Raw genomic sequence first — 9,271 nt, forward strand, 5'->3', positions numbered from 1 at the left:
ACAGTATTTTACACCTGTAAATCAAGGTACCTTCTATCTGGTATAATTTAATAACATCAAAAAATGAGATTTTGAAGCAGACCCAAATTTCTCTTAAGCTGATCCATTACAAGCAAACATTGATCTCTCCAGAGCGCCATCAGGTACTAACATGGGCAGCACTGAACATGGGTTAAATCTGCTGTACAGAAGAAGAAATTGAGCCCTGACCATGGTAGGTGCACATTCCTGATCACCTTTACTACCTTCTGCAATCCTACACATTATTTTGGGATTCAGATGCCCTTTGGGTTAGCCATCCCCTGAACTCCATGGGTAATTGACTTTCCATTCTGCTGGAAATGATGCAGCTAGAAAAGTGCTGTAGCTCAAGTCACCAAACAAAGCAGCCCCAAATTAAAAAAAAAAAGTTTCATTTCTCACAGCTAAAAACCTTTAACAACAGAGTCCCTTCCAAGGAGAATAACTGCAAGCAGAAATTTTTCAAATGGATAAATTGAGACATGGAAAACTAAATTAACCTTCGCAAGATCTCAATGAGCCCATGTGAGCTTTGTGATTTCCCCAAACCAAAAACTAAACCAGTTTTCATGAACTTCAGGGCAAGAACAACGATGAAAACATATTTTAAGAAGTCTGTTTAAAACTCAACTGAAAATAAAGGACCTCATCCTCCTGTAAGTTTGGGATTATCCCTGATATTTTCTAAACCAATTCATAGACTTCAACTTATCATCCTTGATTTATGGTTTCAAAATTGTTAACCTAACTAATGAAGCAGTGAAATAAAAATAATAAAGAAGTTATTCTTGCCAGAGCAAACATCTAAGCCTAATTATTAATATCAGTTTTTAGTGACATCAAAATGATATTCTGATTTCTAGCAGCAATCTAGTGGGTGAGTGGTGGGGACAATTTATCATGGAAGAAGGAAAAATGGTACATGCTGTCACATCATGTATCATAGAAGTATCAAAATTGCTATGGAAACTGTGCACTTTTTATAGAGTAGGCACATAAAATTCACATAATATGTCAGAGAATAAGTTATCACTGTCCTGAGGCTGTAATAAGATCTACACCCTTATTAGTGAAAAGTTTTGACAGATTTTGTTTATAATGAATACTCGTAGCCAATGAGTTTGAGTCAAAGTCACCCTTTTTTGACCCATCCACTTGCTTTCAGGTTTCTGTCTCCCTTAGATACAGGGAGAGTGCAGAGTAATATAATTTCCAATGGTTATTAGATTCCATTCTAGTCACTACTTGTGATATGACAGGGAAATCGTCCATATTCAAAATTATTAGGAGGAAATACCATCTTAGTCTTGGATTTTATTCTTGTTTTATACAGAGCTATTCTCAGCATTTATCTGTCTTGTTTACAATTTGTTGTAGAAGACAGAGCAGATAATTTAGGATTCATTGATAAGACTGCAAATAGAAAAAACCCCTAGGTTTTAGCACAAAATGGTTTAAAGCATTTCCTGTGAAGAACCTAAACACTGGAGCCCTTTGCCACCCTGATCTCTGTGTGACAGGTTTCCCATTGATTGACAGCATCTCTGATGGGTTAGGTTGGAGAAAAATGAGCTTGTTTAGGAGAGCAGAAGATACTACAATTAGGTTTTTGCAGTCCAGCGAAACAGTGACTGCTGAAAGAAAGGAAAGTGGAGAAAAATGGTTGCACGTGTAACACCCTGGGGTGCACGGGTACATTTATCACCTTGTTTTATATGACACGCTGGATGAATGTTGATGAAGATTGTCAGCATCAATGTCAGGGAAAGCAATTCCATGAATAAAAGAGTCTGTGTTAAAAGACTCTCCACCAGGAGGAAATTCACATTATTACTTTATCTGCTTTGCTCCATTTTGTAGGTTGTTTATTTATTAAAGATAAATTTTTATTTTTTTTTTTTAAACATGGGCTGCTGTTTACTGAAGACAGTGCTCTAGTGGTAAGCACAGGGCAGCCAGACTGAAGCCTTGGAAAATAGTAAAGGCTTTAAAAAAGCCACCAAGCACACTACAGCAGCAATGAGAAGTGCAGGACTGCACTACATGTAAATGTTATGTTTCCATTGCTTACACATTCTGTTGATGTGTAATGTATGCATTACACTGTTCTACAGTAGCCCATTGTCATTAAACCTCATTTGATCAACTAACAAGAATTTTAATTCATATATATCATCTTCAAATGGTATGGGAAATGCCTCCTAGAAACTTGAATTTTTAATATCATTACTGAGTCCTATAAATAACCCATGATTGTCCATTAAAACAACAAAAACAAGCTATGCTCAGTAATTAAAGAAACAACAGACAATAGAAAATCCAAAGCAAACCAGAAAAAAAACCAAACCAAACCCCCCCCCAAAAAATCAAACAAAGAATACTCAAAAAACCCCAACCAATGATAGCGACATCTTAATCCTCTTATAGACCAGTACACTCATCTCCTCTTTAAAGTATTTAAAAACTTGAAAGTTGAAAGTTTAGGTTTATGTTAAAATTGCTTATTTTATTGAGCAATAATGTTTCAGGGTGAATAAGCAATTCAGAATCAAATGGAAAATATAACAACATTTATAATACCAACATGACCTTCTTCCAGAAAAAATACTACCTTCAGCCACAGTCACATACACCATCCTTCTACTTTTTCATGATGGAGAATCATTACTGAACAGAAGACATTAAGAAATATATAAAATGAGGTTAAGAATGGTTTGTGCTTCACCTGAACTAAAAAAAAAGTGAAAAAGAGAACTTTACCGAAATTTGGGCTTCTTTAATGGCTTTTGGCCACATGAAAATTGCTTTGAGCAGACATTTTTAAAAGGTAAAATTATATTAAATCACATAATCAAGATGAAAGCTTAGATTTCTGTTAATTTGTGTTTTAAAATATAGTGTTGGCATGTTATTTCTACTTCCATCTTGGAACTGCACTGACAATTATTGAGAAATTGCTTAAAAAATTACAGAGCACTCAGTTATTTCTGCAAAGTGAAGAAACACAAAGTTTTTGAATATATTCTAGAGAGAAGGTGGAGTCACCCAACCACAACCACGCTCTTGTGGAGCAATGCTCTGTGTCACGCTCATCTTTGGCCAGGGTTCCCAGGGCCCCACAGACCTCCCTTGTGCAAGAGTTCCTTCCCTTTCCTCCCAGGGTTGCCCTGGTCTGCTGCACCTTGACCTCTTCTTGGACACCTCCCTTGCAAGGCATGAGCAGGATTGGGTGTTTTGCCTGAAAGGGCCTCCAGAATGTGACAATAAAATGAAATTAAATGCTCAGAACTGTTTCTCCCAAAGTTACAGCGTGACCAGAAGAAGGGCCCAGCTCTGCCCCGAGCCCAGCTGACCCCTCCACCTTCCAATCCCAAAACATCCCCCATACTGTGGGTATTTCCATGGGCTACTGTGAGCCCAGGGACAGGGTCTGACCCCAGTGCTCACACCCGTATCCACATGAGCCCAAGTCTTCAGCACTTGGAGCTTCCCCTCCAACCTGCAACCTGAAGGGATCACCACTGGGGAAGGTCAGCTCTGCATTAACGAGGAAGGATTGATTTGTTTTGGCTGTGCCATCATTCAAACTTCCATTGGGTGAGGATACCAGCAGGATGAAACCAGAGATTTCATTTTGCAACAAACTTTTGCTATTAAATTCTGAAAACTTAGCCTATTTTCAACTAGCTGTGGAAAGACAAACTTTTGAGACAAACTGCTTCACTGAAATTTCATTTTAAGGGTTATAATTTTTATGGATGTCTCACTTGCATGTATCTATACCCTCTATTAAGTGCACAGCATACACATTTCAACATATTTAAGGATATTTAATGAGTTTAATAAACTTAAAGGGATGTTATATCTGTTCACTCCGTAAAGATTGTTTATTTCAGGAAATAAACCATTTTGAAATGAGTAATATGACTTTTAGAGTTATGACTATCTCATTCAATTAGTTTCTGTAATTACTGTCATTCCACACAGTATATGCAGTATTAAAGGAGAGAATACATTCTGAGGAATTACAGTGTAGGTGTACAACAGTTATTGTTAATGAGCCATAAACTTTAGTCTCCTGCTCTGTAAATTCATGCCAGTGGAAAGTAATTTGGCAAAATAAGTCAACAGTTACAGTTGGACAAATACTGTTGTATTTTAATATTCTCTGAGATTATTATCCTCTAGCATATTTCATACCATTTATTTTTCCTCTATATTTTAAAACATCATCCTACTTCTAAAAAATACATTGTGAGAGATGCAAGCAAGATCTGAACAGCACTGAATTCTCCCTGCTCAGTTGCATGTTACCTGGACTAAAACAGAATTTTAAGACACTTTCACCTGCACCCAGTTTTGCCTTAACTCAATTTCAGACATACTAAAGGACTAATTAAACACAATCCTACATTTTCACAACTCATGGATTTAGACTTGGTTTACATGAGCAAGTGGCACAGGTCAGCAGGAGCAGAGCAGGGGAGGAAGCAGTGCTGAGGCCCAAACAAAAATCACTGGAAAACTGATAATTCTGATTAATGATTTTTCACTTAGAGTTGATGCTACCCAGTGCCTTTCAACTGGGAATACTTCCCACTTCACAAGATAAAGTTTATTGTATTTTTCTGACAGACCCTCTCAGGAAATGTGTGTGTCTGCCCGGTTGGGAAGGAGAAGGTCATACCAAGAAAGAAAAAAAAAATATCATTGCAAGTATCATCATTTGCATTCTGCCTATAAAATATATAAATAATAATAACTAATATTCTTCCTACAGAAGAAGTTTGGAATTGTCTGGCATCTCCAGAACCTTGCACTGAACAGCCAGACTCAATACACTGATGAACATTAACAGAGATTGCTCTGTAATACACAGACCATGATAAAATATTCATCATCTTAAAAAAAAATAAAAAAATCAGGGCGTTGCCATGTCACTCAAAGGAAGACCTTTGATCAGTATTTTCTTTAAGTTCAGGGTTAAAATTAGTACAGAACAGATTAAAATTAGTAAAGAACAACAACCATATTCTCTACATTGATACACAAATTCAAGTTGTATTTTTCGTTTACTGTCACCCTACGTGTAGGATACCTGAGGCTCAAACTCAACAAAAAACACTTAAGTGGATATGTTACCCTTTGCTACATAATGCAGTGGTACAGGAGAGATATTTTTAGTCAATTGTCTATATAGACATTGTGCAGGAGAAGCCAACTATCTCAGAGTTCACTCAGTTGCCAGTAAAAGTTCAGTATCACAGCCAGTATCCCAGATTACCACACACCAAGAAAGAGAAACAGAGAAAAATCCAGAGAACTTCCATTCTGACTATTTTAATTACTTTAATAATCTCTTTAATTGCAGAGCTAGCTTACAGAGAAGCAATAATGCAAACAGCACATTGCTCAGTTTTTCTTACTTTGCACATCAAAAATGCATATTCAACCTTACAAAATGCAGGACTCGCAGCATCAGCAGTGGTGCTTTGTGAGCAACATTCCAACCATACAAACAGTAAGCACAGAGCCAGCAACTCACAAGCTACAAACTAATTCAGATTATTTTTCTCCATCAATGCATCTCCTTCCCTCAAAATGCATTTCTTGGCTTTCCTGGAGTTTAACCTGAGTATGTTCCAGAGAAGTCTCCTTTAGAATATCTGTTGGCTTTAAGTTTTACTTTCCTAGGAAGTAATTGTTGTGCTATAGGCTACACAAACAAATATATCTCAATTGGCACTCAACTTCAAGAAAAACCAAACCAACTCAACCACAGAAGCAGCAGACTACTCAGCATTTCCTGGGTACTTATGCACCTCATGCACTCCTTCTCCAGGTCCGTGCAACTTCCTGCTGCAAGCTCCCAGAGATGACAAATGACACATTTAGGGGATGATGACTGGGCACTCCCCAAATGTTAAGAATGGCAGAGCCCACAGCTGCTCAGCACAGCTGGCACAATAATTGGGAAGCTCCTGGGTGCTCCCTGGCCTCACCCTTCCACAGCAGGGCTGAACCAAACAAGAACTAGGAGGGCACAAGGCTTTGGTTGGGATTTCTCTCCCCTCACTATGGCATAGCCATGGAGTGAGAGATTCTCTCCTGCTGTCCAATTCTCTCACTGCAGGAACCCCTCCAACCTCACTGATGATAAATTCCTGTTTATCCCTTGGCCTTGTTTCCCCTCCTGCCCGCCAGTCACCAGCAGAGCCCTGGGGCTGATAAACTCTGTCCTAAGTACCCAGAGGGGCTGGCAAAAGCTTCTCAAACATCTCAGCAGAGCACCCCGTTGAGGTCATGCATTGGAACACTCTTCCACTCCTTTGCCCACCTCCCTTTCTTTGCAGATACTTCACAACAAATGAAATCAGGTGTGGCTCTGGCAGGCTACACCTGCCCCTGAAGGGCCACCCCAGCCCCAGGCAGCCAGAAAGTGACAGCAGAGGGCTTGGGATCTGCATTTACACTGGTCCTGTAACCCTCACATGTCACATACGGTGGGGAGGGAAGGGTGGCAGATGTTCTTCTGAACCACAGGCTCAAGTGGCAGCTGCTGAGGGGCTCTGCTACACCCAGGGGGCAAAGACTTCTCTCCAAGTCTCTTTCCTGCCTTGCTTTCATGCCCCACTCTTGGAAACAAAAAAATATGAGCAGCAGTCGAAAGCAAGCTTCATCAGCTTTGGAGGAAGCAAAAGGAAAAAAGAGCTGGCATATTGTATCTACAACACAGTTTGGGTAAAAATTCCCAGTTTGTAATTTGTCCTTTCATTAAGCTATAATTCAATAAATCAATTAAAGTACAATTCAGTAAACAGTGGAACTGAAATGCATCAGTACTGCTTTTCAGTGCACAGCTGCTGTTCTTTATGGCTTCAGAGCTGAAACACCACTATTTGCATCAGAGCAAAAATGGGAGCTTTCCTCTCTGACATATCAGAAATCTTCATTTGTAATCAGTTTTGTTGTTTGCTGAAGATGAGTTTTCAGTCACTCACTCTGGCAATACAGAAACTGTATTAATTCACTGCCCTCTCTGCAAACACTTGGATCATTTTCTGTGTGCCTCAAGAACTGAGCTCCTAAAACCAACTTCCCTTCCATCTAACAAAGATAATTCCTGATATTTTACCATAAGACCATGCCCCCTCCAACCTCTACCACCTTATGCTTTATCTCCTCCTATCATAGATCTCTTACAAGTTCTACACTAAATCTCTACTGTGCATTCACACAAAAGAAGGACTAAACCATGTCAAATACAAGTGCCTCAACACACAGAAGCTCTTGTCAGATAAAGCTGCATCTACACATAAATATATTCACAAAGGAATTTTGTAGCATCTGGGAACTTGGATGAAAATAAAGAGATTATAAAAATCGGCCCCATTGAATCATAAGCAACAGAGAAAATGCACTCAAGTCCTCCTTCACACCCAGCTGGCTTTTGAGAGGGTTTGAGGGTAGAATTTTGGAGCAGGGTGCTGGGCTGCTTGAGAGTTTTGTGCATACCCAGGGAGTTCCAGGCAGCAGCATGCCAATACACAGAATTATCAGCACATCAAAGGCATTATATTTATCAAACCCTGCCACAGCACATTTACTAGCTGTATGATGGATGTTGTTGTAGCAAGCAAGGAACACTTTGATGTACATGGCCTTCTTTGATTAATGAGGGCTCTTGCTGAGAAGCTGCATATGGAGTAAATTACTCTTTTCAAAAATGGCTGATTTGCACTATTGTACTAATTATGTCACAAGCTCAGAGTCGGTTCCAGACTCAGTCACCCAAAATAAAGAAATAAAAATTCACACGTACAGGTCATGATTTTGTCACACACATGCATCAGCTCAAAATCCTCAAGTCCTAATTAAATTAACTTAGAGTTTCTTTTTTCTGCAGAGAGCACCAGTAAGCATTTCCTTCCTCAACTGAAAGCTTCTACGATCTAGTATACTGGTAAATAATTTCCTCCTCAGAAATGAATGCAATTTTATAGTAAATTCCACTGAACTTACAGGAATTCTGAAAACATTTCCATTTTTCACAAAACCCCCACAAAACATCCAGCCCAAAAAGCAAACCCAAAAACCCCCAAAGCCGAGGGAACCACAATACACAAAGCATGCCTCTTAAAAGCTTTTTCTAAATTAATTCTACCAGCTAGAGAAACACTACAAAACTGAAGTTATTCCATTAGCCTTGAGTCTCTAAGCATGTGGTGCCTTCAGCAATTTATCCACTTAGTTGAAACAACAAAAGTATTTCTTTGAGAGCATGAAAGCTGTGTTAATGTCCCTAAAATTTTGAACAGTAAATATTTTATCGTGTTAATTAAGTATATTTGCAATCTCCAATTTTTTATTGTAGGTGGCAGAACCATTGCTACAATCACATGGAGGGCACAGATCAAGTTTATCTTTGGACATATAAGCAGGATGAAAGGAAGCAGCAAATCAGCATTCAAGCCCATGGGGACAAAATGGTTCCTTAAGTGCACTTTCTGCTAGAAAGTTCAGATTTTATCCAACTTGGGCTTCATAATTCAACAGTTTTACTCAACACTTTTTGCTGCAGTTGCATGACAGCACACGAACTACCAAATAAAAAAGAAGAAATAAAAGGAATAGCTCACCTTAACCCTATAGCTTGGGCAATAAGGTATCATAAGACACCTTGTCAGGCCACACAAGGTAAGGTTTAAAAACCTTGTCAGATTTGCACGGAATCACAGAATGGTTTGGGTTGGAAGGCATCTTGAAGATGATTTTGTTCCACCCCCTGCCATGGCAGGGACACCTTCCACTGTCCCAGGTGCTCCAAGCCCTGTCCAACCTGGCCTGGGACACTTCCAGGGATCCATGGGCAGCCACAGCTGCTCTGGGCACCTGTGCCAGGGCTGACCACCCTCACAATAAACAATTTCTTCCCAAAAATCCCCTCCAACCCTGCCCCTGTCAGGCTGCAGCCCTTAGCCCTTGTCCTGGCAATCTGTAACATTCAGGTGAGGGATTGTTTCATGTCAGCTGAACAAAGACTTGCACCTGACACTCTAAGTTTCACATTTCTAGGGCACCTATGAGGTTTCCATGGGCTCCAGTCAGCCAGATCACACAGATCTGAACTAGACTGGATGGGTGCAAGGTGTTTTCTCTAGAGATTTCTACACCTACTTCTGAATTACTGCAAGGAAGAGACAGACTCTGTGAAAGGTATGGCGTCCATATCAACAACAGCACTCTCCAT

Source organism: Geospiza fortis, unplaced genomic scaffold (genome assembly GCF_000277835.1).
Source record: "Geospiza fortis unplaced genomic scaffold, GeoFor_1.0 scaffold146, whole genome shotgun sequence".
In the NCBI taxonomy this organism is placed as follows: domain Eukaryota; kingdom Metazoa; phylum Chordata; class Aves; order Passeriformes; family Thraupidae; genus Geospiza; species Geospiza fortis.